This window comes from Sus scrofa, chromosome 8, assembly GCF_000003025.6.
Source record: "Sus scrofa isolate TJ Tabasco breed Duroc chromosome 8, Sscrofa11.1, whole genome shotgun sequence".
Taxonomy (NCBI): domain Eukaryota; kingdom Metazoa; phylum Chordata; class Mammalia; order Artiodactyla; family Suidae; genus Sus; species Sus scrofa.
The window spans coordinates 95,857,117-95,871,271 of NC_010450.4; the positions used below are offsets into that span (position 1 = coordinate 95,857,117).

The window sequence follows — 14,155 nt, forward strand, 5'->3', positions numbered from 1 at the left end:
CTGTATGCATATACAATAAGTGATACCTTGCATTTGCCTATTCTTTGTGTGTGTATGTGTCTTTTTGTCTTTTAGGGCCACAACCGCAACATATGGAAGTTCCCAGGCCAGGATTGAATCGGAGGTGTAGCTGCAGGCCTAGGCCACAGCCACAGCCACACCAGATCCAAACCACATCTACAACCTACAATACAGCTCATGGCAAGCCAGATCCTTAAACCCTGAGCAAGGCCAGGGATCAAACCCACATCCTCATGAATACTAGTTCGGTATGTTAAACACTGAGCCATGACAGGAACTCTGTGTTTGCCTATTTTTTATAAAATAGTAGCATATTTTACTTATGCTATATATATGCAAGGTTTTTTCTTTTCTTTCTGCCTTTTCTAGGGCCACTCCCACGGCATATGGAGGTTCCCAGGCTAGGGATCTAATCGGATCTGTAGCCGCCGGCCTATGCCAGAGCCACAGCAACATGGGATCTGAACTGCGTCTTCAACCTACACCACTGCTCAGAGCAACACCGGATCCTTAACCCACTGAGAAAGGCCAGGGATCAACACACAACCTCATGGTTCCTAGTCAGATTCGTTAACCACAGTGTCACAATGGTAACTCCTGCAAGGTTATATTTTGAATATTACACTAATTATTTGGCTCTAACTCTCTAACTCATAATTTTAATTGTTCTATTTTAATGAATGTGAAAAATTTGCTTGTTTACTCTCCTGTGGATAGACATTTGTTTACAATTTTTTAAAAAATGTTTCAATAAGCATTCATGTGTGTGTGTGTGTGTGTGTGTGTGTATCTTTTACATAATGTAAGAAGTGACCCTAGATTATATATATGTGTAGGAATGGAATTATTAGGTTCTAAGGTTGTGCACATCTTCAAGTTTGTATCTCCATTTGCTCTCCAAAGTTGTCATACTAATTTAGACTCTCACTAACAGTGTTTATAGTATCTTATGATACACAGAAAATTTTTTAAATTAACCAGTGGTGTTTATGCTTTCTGGATTTTGTTGAAGAACTCTATTTATAACATAAAGTCAACATTATTTTTCTCTTTATTTTCTTCTAAAAGGAGTTTAGTTTTACATTTTATGTTTGGATCTTTAATCCATCTGGAATTGATTTTTATTTATGTTATAATCTATAAACACATTTTTGGTTACAATAACCAATTGACTTAACAAAGTCTGAAGTTAATCTGTATCTCCAACCTCTTAAAAAAATTTCTACACTTCATCAAAATGCTCTAGGTTACAACAACCCAATCGAAAAAATGGGCAGAAGACCTAAATAGATATTTCTCCAAAAAAGACATGCAGATGACTAAAAAACACATGAAAAGATGCTTAATACCACTAATTATTAGAGAAATGCAAATCAAAACTACAATGAGGTACCACCTCACACAGGTCAGAATGGCCATCATTTAAAAGTCTGTAAATAACAAATGCTAGAGAGGGTGTGGAGGAAAGGTAACCCTCCTACACTGTTGGTAGGAATACGAAGTGGTATAGCCACTATAGAAAGCAGTAAGGAGGTTCCTCAAACACTAACAAAAGAGTTGTCATATGATCCAGAAATCCCACTCCTGGACATATATCAGGACAAAACTCAAATTCAAAAAGATAACATGCACTCCTATGTTCATAGCAGCACTATTTACAATACACAGAACAACTATTTCCGAGACAAGGAAACAACATAACGTCCTAATGAATAAAGAAGATGTAGTATGTAAATACAATGGAATACTACTCAGCCACAGAAAAGAATGCACTAACGCCATTTGTGGCTACATGAATGGACCTAGAAATTATCATACTAAATGAAATCAGTCATACTAAGAAAGACAAATACCATATGATATCACTTACATGTGGAATCTAAAATATGACACAAATGAGCTTATCTATAACACAGAAACAACTCAGAGACATAGAGAACAGACTTGTGGTTGCCAAGAGGAGGTGGGGTAAGAGAGGGATGGATTGGGAGTTTGGGGTTAGCAGATGCAAATTAGTTTATATAGAATGGGTAAACAACAAGGTCCTATGGTTATAGCATAGGAAACTATATTCAATAACCTATGATAAGCCGTAATTGAAAAGAATGCATATTTATATGTAACTGAATCCCTTTGCTGTACAGCAGAATTTAACAGAACATCATATATCAACTGTACTTCAATTTTTAAAAAATGCTTTAAGTTCTATGAAGCCTGACTTCCAACATTATTTTGTGGTTGCTTCAACCCAGAGTTCCCAGAGGTATCACCAGCTGACATCATGTTTTAGGCTAATTTCTCAATGTATAAGCCACCTAGATAGTGTAAACTTGAGCACCAAATGAATGTGAAAGCGGAACTATATTTGTAAATTCTCAGAGGAAAATTCTGCTATCCCAACCCCCAGCTCAGGCTGAAACTGGTAAGTTGCTTAGCTGGTTCTCTGTGCCAGTGAATTGATATTTTTCCAGTTCCTTGACTTATTCATTGGTGTTGCAACTCTTCAATAGTTTTCCATTTTATTTTCTATTTCATTTTCAACTCCCAGACTTATGAATCCACAGCATCATTTTCTGTCCCCACAGAGCCGTTACATTCCAATTCTTGATAACTGAGGGATGGAAACAACCCCTATCCCCATCCCTACCTCCCAAGTCAGCTGCCACATCAGCTTTTGCTCTGAGGCTTTGTTTCCTCACCATTTATCTCTCTTGGGATTTTTTTCAAATTGCCTTCTGAGCATTTAAATGAATAGTTATTATGTTTTGTCTAGTATTTCTAAGTTTTTAATAACTGAAGGCTGTTCAAGTCATCTAATCTTCACTATCCAAAAAATGAAGCTCTTTAAGTTATTTTAATATAAGTCAATATTAGATATTATGTTTAATACTCAATTCAGTGGGGAGAAGATAAGTTTAGGATTACTAAAAATGAAACCAAATTTGCCATATATGATTCAGTGAGAAATCTTTAATGTCACATCCAAAATAGTTTAGCTCTTTCTTAGCCTTTTTAAAGCTCTTTTTTCAGAGCAAAAGATGAATTTGGTTGCTTTCTATTATTTAACTCACGTAATTTATTAATGTATTTTAATTTATATGAATATAAGTATGATTAACTCATTTATTCAACTCATCTCATCTTGCTTTTCTTTTTTTTTTTCTATTGGCCATGACTGCTGCATGCAGAAATTCCTGGGTCAGGGATTAAATCCTCACTAAAACAGTGACAACCCTGGATCCTTAAATGCTAGGCCACCAGGAAACTCCTCATCTTACGTTTTCTTGATTTTCATTTAAATATTACTTGTCATGTTCTATTAGGAATTCAAAAATCGGTTATTTTGCCAAGTTTTTCCACACTTCTCACATCCAACTCTCAAACCATACCCATTTCATGGCCTCTTTAAATGTCTGTCATCTTCATGAAAACACTCTTGATTGCCCCAAATATAAACCCCAGCCTCTTTCTGCATAACTCTTGTGGTTTTATCATGTTCTATCTTGATTTATTGCTTCAATGGGGTTTCATATTTTGTTTTAGCTTACAAAGCAAGTGTCTCTTTTTCATTCTTATATAGTCCATGAAACACTGAGAATTTGTAGAAATTCAGTAAATTCTCATTGAATTTCAAGATAAAGATCCTTTGCAATTCAAACTGAATGTTTTAAATAGTTATAAACAGTGTTATTATTTAAAATATAAACCCTGAAAGGGAAGATTTTAAAGTGTTACATGCTACATAAAAGGTGTGACAACACATGTAAGAAACATCTCTGGATTTCTGCAGAAAGGAGGCTTAGATTAGATGACTCCTAAGGATTCTTTTACCTTTAAAATGCTAATATTCTTCAACTTCAGATGCATTTTCATGAATACTTCTCTCAGGCAGCATGGTGTTCACATTGGCAGTGAGACAGACATCGGTAAGAGTCATGAATGGAAGCTCCCCAAGAAACTGGGTGCTCTAGGAGTATTAATATGGTGTGGTACAGCTGGATGCTTCCCCCACACACACCTTCATGCATTGCTGGAAGACATGCTATAGAAGCAAATAAAAGACAAACAGAAAACACTGCAAACAGGGAGATAAACTCCTTCCTTCTATAGTGTTTCTCCACTGCCCTCTATTGTCTTAGCTTAACACTGTGCCTGTTGCAAATGAAAAATGATTATAGGATTCAGCTTCTTTATTACAGAGCAGGCAATGCAGGATGGATTCAAAGCTGAGAGGCAATAAATTGATGGCACCTACAACAGGGAATATAAATGTCATTGCATACATTTATCCTCAATTTAGGAGCAGATTTACTATGGACTCCTGGCCTGGGAACTTCTATGTGCCAAAGGTGTGGCCCTAAAAAGTTAAAAAAAAAAGAAAAAAGATGGAATGGCTATGTTATGAGGAAGCAAATTTGGATTTAAAAAATTGTATAATTCTTTCAAACACCAAAGTACTAGTTAATAAACTTCAATTTAAATAAATTGTAGTGAAGCAGCTCAGTGCATTGTATGATTTTAACTTATTCTGTAATTTTGCAGATGAAAAATTGTTTCCAAATCTGTTCCAATTTGGTATAAAAATCAATTTTTAATAAATACCATAAGCTATTCATTGGGAGAAAAAAGACAGACTTGTGACTTAAAATGAAATAGCATTTAGAGCTTAGTATAATAAATTATAATAAATAATTATATAACCTTTGACTCTAATCTCTAGGAATTCACTTGCATAAACAGAAATAGTATGATAGCACTAAAATATCATGTTCCTCAACTACAATGCAAATCAACTATACTTCAATTTTTTAAAAAATCATGTTGCTCAACAGAATGAAGATCTGTTCTCCCCTATGATTTCCCTGGATCTCATCATTAATTTATATTAAAAAATTTTACTATTATATTTAATAAATATAAAATCCCCATGTAATTTAGGCAGTGTGTCATAGTGGTTAAAAGCATGGGCCTTAAATATAGACTGAGTAGGTTTGAATCCTGGCTCTCTCAGCTGTGGAACTTTGGGCAACTTGCTAAAACCCCTTCTTTCTCAGTTTTGTCATTTGTAAAATGGGGACAGAGTACCTGCCTCATAGGGTTTTTGCATATATTAAGTGAGCTAATACAGGTAAATTGCTTAGGACTTTGCCACGAGCATAACAAATGAAAATAAGAGTTTGTTATTATTGTTTTTCCCACTACCTATATCCTTAAGAACAACTGTCAAGCACTCTTGATTGATTATGCTGATTAAGAAGAAACAACTAATTTTCCCTAAAATTTTCTCATCACCCTATCAGAGCATAGAAGGATGAGTCTAAAATGAATTTTCTCTCCCTTTAGAATTCCAGGACCATTTGATTATTTCTTCAGAATGGGATTAAACATATCATTTGTACTTGTCCTAACACCTTGTCTTAGTTATGACTGATTTACTGTCACTCAAGGTTTCAATTATCAATATGAAACATGTTTTGTACGTTTACATTGGTTTAGTTCCTCATCCCAAATCACCCAACTGATCCTCAGAAAAATATGTTAAGCCCTAAAATTCCTTAGACTCTTGATCTTAAAGCTTGTTAAATCTCCTGTTTCAAGTCATGGATATTAACGCTAAAGAAGTTATCGACATAAAGTTACTTTAAGGAATAACCTGGTCTTGAGAAGGTGCTATTGAGCAGACAAATGATAGAGTACTTTTTTTCTTGCCAGCCCTAATACATTTACGTATCTAGTAGCTCAATTCATAATCATTTAATAAACTGAACATTTGTAGTCTTAAATATTAAGAAAGAAACAGGCTATTAAAAGTTAAAACCCTACTTGCATTTAGCTATGTTTAAAAAAAAATAATCCCAGGAATATTGTAATGAGTCTAGGTTTAGGAACAAGCATTGTGCAAGTTAATGTAAGTAATGAACCTTTCATGTGAAATGATGTAGTGTCACAACTCATTTGCATCCCACTTAAAGTGTAATTAAGTTTCTCTGACAGCATGGCTTATGGCTGAAAGAACAGACCTGGCTGCTAAATTAATCCAGAGTCCCTCGGTTAATAATACTCAGCAACGAAAACTTTACATACTCTTTCATTTAAAGTTCCCAAACTCCCATTTACAGAAGTGTACGACAAGGCAGCCCTGCAGAAAAACCTTTATATAATATTGATGGCCTCTCAGCAGACAAATTTAATCATCAAAACACTTAAAAACCAGACTTTGATGAATCAGGACAAGTGAAAATGCTATTTTCACTCTAGCTAGGAAGGATGGTGGTCTGGAAGGGGGTGGTTTCACATTTATTTATTTATTTATTTTCATTTTTATTTATTTATTTATTTATTTTTGTATTTATTTATTTATTTTTTTTGTCTTTTTGCTATTTCTTTGGGCCGCTTCTGTGGAATATGGAGGTTCCCAGGCTAGGGGTCGAATCGGAGCTGTAGCCACCGGCCTACGCCAGAGCCACAGCAACGCGGGATCCGAGCCGCGTCTGCAACCTACACCACAGCTCATGGCAACGCTGGATCATTAACCCACTGAGCAAGGGCAGGGATCGAACCCGCAACCTCATGGTTCTTAGTCGGATTCGTTAACCACCGCGCCACGACGGGAACTCCTGGTTTCACATTTAAATTTCACTGCACCACATATTTAACCTGGAGTATGTTTTCAAACTTAACATATAGTATGCTGTGAAGTGTTGGGAATTTAGAGATTTATATCAACTATGTTCAGAAATAATGGAATTTGTTTTTCTCATTTCTTCTTTCAGGACTTGAGTACTTCATATAAGTTTCATTAAATTATCTTGAGCTTTTTTGTTGTTGTTTGCTATTTTTGTTTTTTGTTTTGTTAGGAATATTTACTTTTGCAATCCCTTGAAATGATTATCTGCTTTCACAGATTAGAATTACACTGTGTTTTTTAGAACAAATTTTAACTTATGAATAATCTAAACTGTTTCCAGAGAGGCAAATAAGAGGACAGGAAAGGCAAATTTCTCAGGATCATATTCCACGTCTCTCTGAGGCAACATAAGAATCTTTGGCCAACAGTTATTTATGACAACTGTCTGGTGTTATTACCTTGTTCTTCTTTCCCTTACCATACCAGTTCAAAGGCTGATGTGGAAAATAAACTATCTTTAAGCTGAAGGTCTCGAAATCAACTTTTTTTTTTAGTCTCTTTAGGGCTGCACCCGCATATATGGACATTTCCAGGCTACGGGTCGAATCAGAGCTGTAGCCACCAGCCTACACCACAGCCACAGCAATACCAGATCCAGATCTGAGCCGCTTCTGTGACTTATACCACAGCTCATGGCAATGCCGGATCTTTAACCCACTGAGCAAGGCCAGGGATTGAACCTGCATCCTCATGAATGCTAGTCAGATTCATTTCCTCTGAGCCACAACAGGAACTCCTCAAAATCAACTATCATTGCCAATATAAACAATTTACTTCCTTAGAGAGTCAGTGGAAGTGTTGGTAGCTGAAGAAGACTAGATATAACTTTAACATATAAAATATTCCTGAATCCAACAAGGGCCCAAACATTTAATAAAGTAATGCCTAAAAGATTTATTCTAGTTCCTTAAATCAATAGTGTTCAGAGTATTTTAGGGTTATTCTGACAGATGACCTTCCTGCCATCCCTATCCGAAAGTTGTCAAGTTTAGAAATTAAATAATGTATTAAAGTGTAACACTGAGTAGAAGCTATAATGTTCACCTCCATGTATTCCCAAAGCACTGAAATGTCCTTAGGGCAAAATTTGCAGCAGCTCATTTTTCTACTTCAGGTCTCAGCATTATACAATGTATCTCAATGGCATTGTAACATCTCATGCTCTTTCTTGATTTTCCAAAGATCTATTTCAGGGAACAGAAAACTTGCCAGGAAGTTTGAGTTGATGGGAAAGAAGGACCCTAACAATTATTTTCTCTTATCATTTATTTTAAAAAGTCATTATGTAGTAAAAGATAAAGGATAAAAGTCATGCTCAATTAAATGATTTATTTCTGGCACATTGTTGGAATATTTACAGTGGTAGCAAACAATGATTTTACTTCAGCTGTCCAACTGAGGTGGTAGTGAGTAGAGTTCTATTTGTTAAGTGCCTTTCTTTATGAGTTATAACCCAGGTTGTCAGAAGGTAAAGGATCACAGCAAAGCTCTTTCCACAGTTCTGAGTCTTGCTGCTTCCAGTTGTCTCCCATAATCCACTCCAGGTTGAAAGGTTTGAAATACTCAATACGATGGCTTCGGGTCATATAGAAAAAAAATCAAATTTAAGTATTCAATACATATTCATTAAATAAAATTTTATTTTATTTATTCATTAATAAAATTTAAAACATGTTTTGTGCCTTAATTACTTTAAAAATTGTTTGAAAACATATGTTCAAACCATTCTTTCTATGTTAGCTAATGATTAAATGTATATATAAATAAAATGTATTATTTTCTTTTTTTTTTTTTTTTGTCTTTTTGCTATTTCTTGGGCCGCTCCCGCGGCATATGGAGGTTCCCAGGCTAGGGGTCGAATCGGAGCTGTAGCCACCAACCCACGCCAGAGCCATAGCAACGTGGGATCAGAGCCGCGTCTGTGACCTACACCACAGCTCACGGCAGTGCTGGATCATTAACCCACTGAGCAAGGGCAGGGACCGAACCCACAACCTCATGGTTCCTAGTCGGATTCGTTAACCACTGCGCCACGACGGGAACTCCTAAAATGTATTATTTTCTTAATTCAAATCTCACCTAAAAACATTTATTTGAGAGGTTTCTTGAATTCACATTTTAAGACATGTCGAGATGGTCTGAATCTGAGGTTCACCATGCAATAATAAAAGTGTCCCTTTATGTCTTATTGGTAGTTTCTGTGAGTTCCTGATTACTACAAAACACACTCAGTTCACGCAAAAGTACTGTATACTAATTATGTTCATTCATACAACACTCCTATAAAATGAGATTTACCTATGGATTACCAAAGTCTGCAAGCTTTTACTACTAGCAGCAATGTTAATATTATTATTCATATATGCAAATAGAAACCATATAGTCCTATAAAGTGCCCAGTACAGTCTGATATAGTGTAAACCAGAAAAAGTTTTAAAATAATTTGGTGAAAAATCTCATGTATTTTTGAATTGAGCTACTTATTCTTATTACCAGAAACACAATGAAGATTTTTCCAAGATTAAAAAAAGAATTAAGAATTATTGTTAAATCTTTTATCTCCCTTTCACAACTCACTGTAGATAAAAGCTGAAAGTAAATATATAATCAAATTATTTCCATACTCACAAGTTAGGCCCTTGTCTGTCCTCAATCTCTTCACGTGGTATTGAATAAAGGGCTTCATAAATTCTTCCAATCCCCGATCCGTGAATTGCATATGAATTCATTTTATCAATACCAGGTGGAAAATATTCCCAAAGAAGAAATGTAATCCCATTCCACTGGTTCCAGGTAATGTTGACTTTAAATTGTAAACTCAGCCCTTCCTTTCATAGTTAGGAGGAAATCATCAAAACAGCAATAATTTCAATTGACAGATTTAATGTGTTAAACAAACAGAACCAAAGTTTAAACAAAAACGACATAATTGCTTTGTAAGGCAAGCTTGTCACTCGTGGTTCCTAAATTGAAGACCCATTAATAATGCCACTAATTATCCACTCCATTCATAGTTTTATTATTTATAAAAAGGTGAAAGTATTTATGGTCTGCTATAAAACATACAAATTCAGATTCAATTTGTGGAAACAGCTAATTCTTATAAGGGGATAATGATACTGCTGACCTAGGTATTGGTTCTTCATGCTTGGAGCTCTAAGAAAGGCAAGTGAAACTGCTTTGTTTGCTCATTAGCGCTAACTTTACTGTAATTCTTAGTACCCATGCTGATCCCTGGCAGGCAAACTCAGATTCTGGAGACCTATTAAACAGCCACCTTAGCCCAAGAAACCTGACCTTAATCACAGAGATGATCTCTAATGGACCTTATATGCCCCTACCTGCTTGAGATAATCATTTCATTTTCATAACTTGAGAAGCTGATCATATTTATTATCATGGTCACATTCACTCATTCGTCAACAACTATTTTATCAGTCTTGTAAATTTTTAATAACTTTTTTTTTTGCTGATATCAACCTTTACTTTTTTTAATCCTTCATCTCCTTGTTGATGCTTATTAATATACTCTCTAACGGGGATAAGGCATAAAAGGGAGGTTTTGGAAACCATCCATGTCCCAAATAGAGAATTCTGAACTCCTTTTTAATTTAGATATTCTCCCCATAGACTTTCTGCCCCTGCTCCCAAACAGATTCTGTCAACCTTAATGAAGAATCTACTATTAACTGAAGTCAGCCAGAATCACTGACAATCCCATTCTAAAAATTACCCATTTGGAAAACAGTGATGGTCAAGAGCCAAATTACCTTCTCTGCTCTTCCAATTCGACTCCCTTAAAGATCAAGACAACTTAATTTAAAGAAAAAAAAATTGTTTGAGGAACTGCTGTAACAATATTGTTCACAAGACGACTGACAATGTCTATGAAGAGACCCATAAACCAAAATCTATGGTGTCTGATAAATACAATCCACTGGTCATAGCTGTTTCCCCTGACAGTCTCTTCTGTATCTAAGAAGAGAGTATGTGAGGAATTTTATCCAGGGATGCTCTGTTGCTAGTTCTAGTGTAACTTCATAGAGCTGCCAAGAGTTGTCTCCCTTTTAGAAACGTTTAAAAAGAGAGCTTTTTAAAATAAAGGGTCCAGGAGTTCCCGTCGTGGCTCAGTGGTTAACAAATCTGACTAGGAACCATGAGGTTGTGTGTTTGCTCCCTGGCCTTGCTCAGTGGGTTAAGGATCCAGCGTTGCCATGAGCTGTGATGTAGGTTGCAGACATGGCTCGGATCCTGCATTGCTGTGGCTCTGGCGTAGGCCAGGGGCTACAGCTCCAATTCGACCTATCTAGCCTGGGAACCTCCATATGCCGTGAGAGCGGCCCAAGAAAATGGCAAAAAGACAAAAATAAAATAAAATAAAATAAAACAAAACAAAATAAAAATAAAGGGTCCATTGTCAAATTATTAGAATCCAACATACTATGAAGCTGCCAGGACAAACTTGAGTAACTTGATTAATCTCCTTTCAAAACAGAAATTCCCAAGAGTTCTCCATTATGGCTATATAATTTCTTGATTAATTTTAAGATGATAAGTGCTTTATAAGAAGCAGGCATTAATTGTTTGGGATGTCATTTTTCCAAAAACCCTTTTCAAAACCAGTAATAATAAAGTTGAGAAGGATTATAATGGCTATCATTTAGAAATCTAACTCTTCTTATTTAAACCTGTATAATAATGTCCTATAGAATTATACACCTATAGCTAAAAAGGTGAAGTCTATTAGTTTATAAATATTGCAGCAGATTTTGCAGGTAGCACAAGTATATCAATGAACATCTAACCTAAAGAATCAATCTAGAAGAAAAGTACAGTCTTTGACATAGAAGAAAACATATTTTTCTTCCTTTTAGAGCTAAAGAGGTTTCCTTATTTTGTAGACTCCCAGTATAGTAGCATGGCTTGATGTTGTTTTGTTTTGCTTTGCTTTTTATTTTGTAATCCAAATAGGAACAGAGATGTTTAAAGCAGATATAGGAGTTCCCATTTGGTCTCATTTAAAGAACAAATGTTGTCTCTGTGAGGATGCAAGTTTGATCCCTGGCATCCTCAGCGGGTTAAGGATCTGGCATTGCCAAATCTGCAGCATAGGCTGCAGATGTGGCTCACATCTGATGTTGCCATGGCTGTAGGTTAAGCCTCAGATGCAGCTCCAGTTCGACCTCAGCCCAGGAACTTCCATACGCTGCAGGTATTGCCATAAAAATAAATAAATAATTAAAATATTAAAAAATAAAGTATATATAAAGAAAACATAACAAAAATTCTGGAGAAAACTCGTTTGTAAGAGATCCAATCGACATTAACTAAATTAACAAAACATTTTGATAAAGTACGTATATGCCACTGGAGTAAAAGCTCCAAGAGAGTAGAAACTGCATGTTATTTGACTTTGTGTCCACTTCCCCTAACATAGAGCCAGGCTCATAAAAGGTACTCAATATAAGTTTGGTAAATGAATGAATAAATAAATAAATTCAATTCTGCTTATCAAATATACTCAAGTAACTAATTTTGTTTTCATTAATCAAACCCATTTTTTTAACACACCCCTTTCAGGAGCAATTTGCTTGATCTTTAAGTGTGCATACGTTTTTCCACATATTAAGACAAAATTGTGCTGCAATTTTCAGTGTTGATTATGCTAGATACTACAGAGCCAAACCATTTTAAGAATTCAGCAAAACACTTAACTCTATTTGACATGTAAATAGAGAGTAGTGTTAAATCTGTCACTTTGTTTCTGTTACCTCCACTACTGTTGATAGGATTTTAATCTGGTTGGCATCCACTTAACGAACAATATACTCACAGTCCTCAATTTTCATTTTTCCCCTTTTACAAACTAGAAAGTCAAATGGTAAAGTTAATAGAGCTGTAAAAAATATAGTACCAAATTTATTTTAGTGATAGTGTGTCATTGATTTAAGATAGCTGCTCTCTCAATAAATAGACTCAGGGCCTAATTAATGTACAGAAAAAGGCCAAGGCAGATGTCTATTGCTGGGGCCTGAAGACCTGTTAGCAGATCACTGCCCAGTTAGGATTACTGGTCTCAGTGCCAGTTTCCTCATAACTCAAAAAGCTGCCAGCTGTTTTTGTATGCAGAGGTTCCTAGATTGATTTCTTACTGGAATAGATTCTTCACAAATAAGGATAATCCTTTATTTGAGGTTCAGTCACTTGAATTCCTCTCTGTACTCTTCACTGTCAGGCTTTGCAATTTTTATTTATTCTTGGTAGAATGCAGTTACTATTGTAGTTATGGCACTTTTTACTCTAAGCCCCTCTTTTCAGCATCTTTGAGAGAGAAAGGTCTTTAGCTAAAAATTTCTCATGGTTATTGACAGTCTGGAAATGATTTATTTCGGAAGAGAATAGAGGTGTGAGGAGTAGAAAGAAAGACCATTATTCCACCATATTTGAGAACTTATCAGTTATCACTGGCTTGTTGTTAAATGAAATGTGATGGCTTTCAACACTTAATTTTATTGTTTTTATCTTGTTTAAGAGGGAACACTGAAACACTTTAGTCTCATAAATAGAGTAAATCCAGTAGGCTACAAAAGTTCCCATGGCTAAATTAATGTTAATTTATCCTTTCTCACGTTAATATGGCAAAATGGATTACCACAAACCAGACAATGAAAATATGCTTTAACCTTATATATATTTATAAATACATTTACAAATATATTTTTTCATGTATGGATCTAGAGACAACCATTATTTACTTCATAGGTATCCTTTCAAATGGTTTCAACGGTATCTTCTTCCACATACACAAATGAGCCCATAATAATCAAAATCGTTACTCTTTAAAACTTCTTTTTTTTAATCTTTTTTAGAGCCATTTCACAGCATATGGAGGTTCCTGGGCTAGGGGTCCAATTGGAGCTGTAGCTGCTGGCCTGCACTGCAGCCATAGAAATGCTAGATCCGAGCCACATCTGCGACCTACACCACAGCTCACAGCAACACTGGATCCTTAACCCACTGAGTGAGGCCAGGGGTTGAACCTGCATCCTCATGGATGCTAGTCAGATTCGTTTTCCACTGAGCCACAATGGGAACTCTGAGCCCATAATAATCAAAATCATCCCTCTTTAAGACCTCTACTTAATATCCTGATATTTTAATCCATTGCTTTCCAAAGCTTTTTCTCCATAAAAATTATTGCATATATACTTAGGACTAAATTATAAAATGGTTACTGAAAGAATTATTAAACAGTATTTCAAAATGTATCAACCTCATTCCGGGCTTTCTGATTTTGCTACATCAAAATAAAATATTTATTTCTTTATTTCTTTAATACTTTGAGAATAGCAAGAGTCAAGGCCATCTGTTGCATTTGTGTCTCCTTTTTCTAATAAAAGAAATTCTTTGAAGTAAATTAATGCCCATTACACATTCATCCAGAGA

At 35.4% G+C, this 14,155-nt stretch overlaps 1 protein-coding gene across 6 annotated transcripts in view; it reads right to left on the reverse strand.

Annotated features, from left to right (window-relative positions):
* Positions 8,024-14,155, reverse strand: part of C8H4orf33 (chromosome 8 C4orf33 homolog) — an 84,259-nt gene continuing 78,127 nt past the window's right edge. For all 6 annotated transcript variants that reach the window (XR_002346802.1, XR_002346800.1, XR_002346798.1 and 3 more), the window contains 2 exons: positions 9,338-9,537; positions 8,024-8,284 (listed from right to left, as the gene is read on the reverse strand). The gene's annotated coding sequence lies outside the window, so the exon portion shown is untranslated. The remainder of the gene's footprint in view (positions 8,285-9,337; positions 9,538-14,155) is intronic.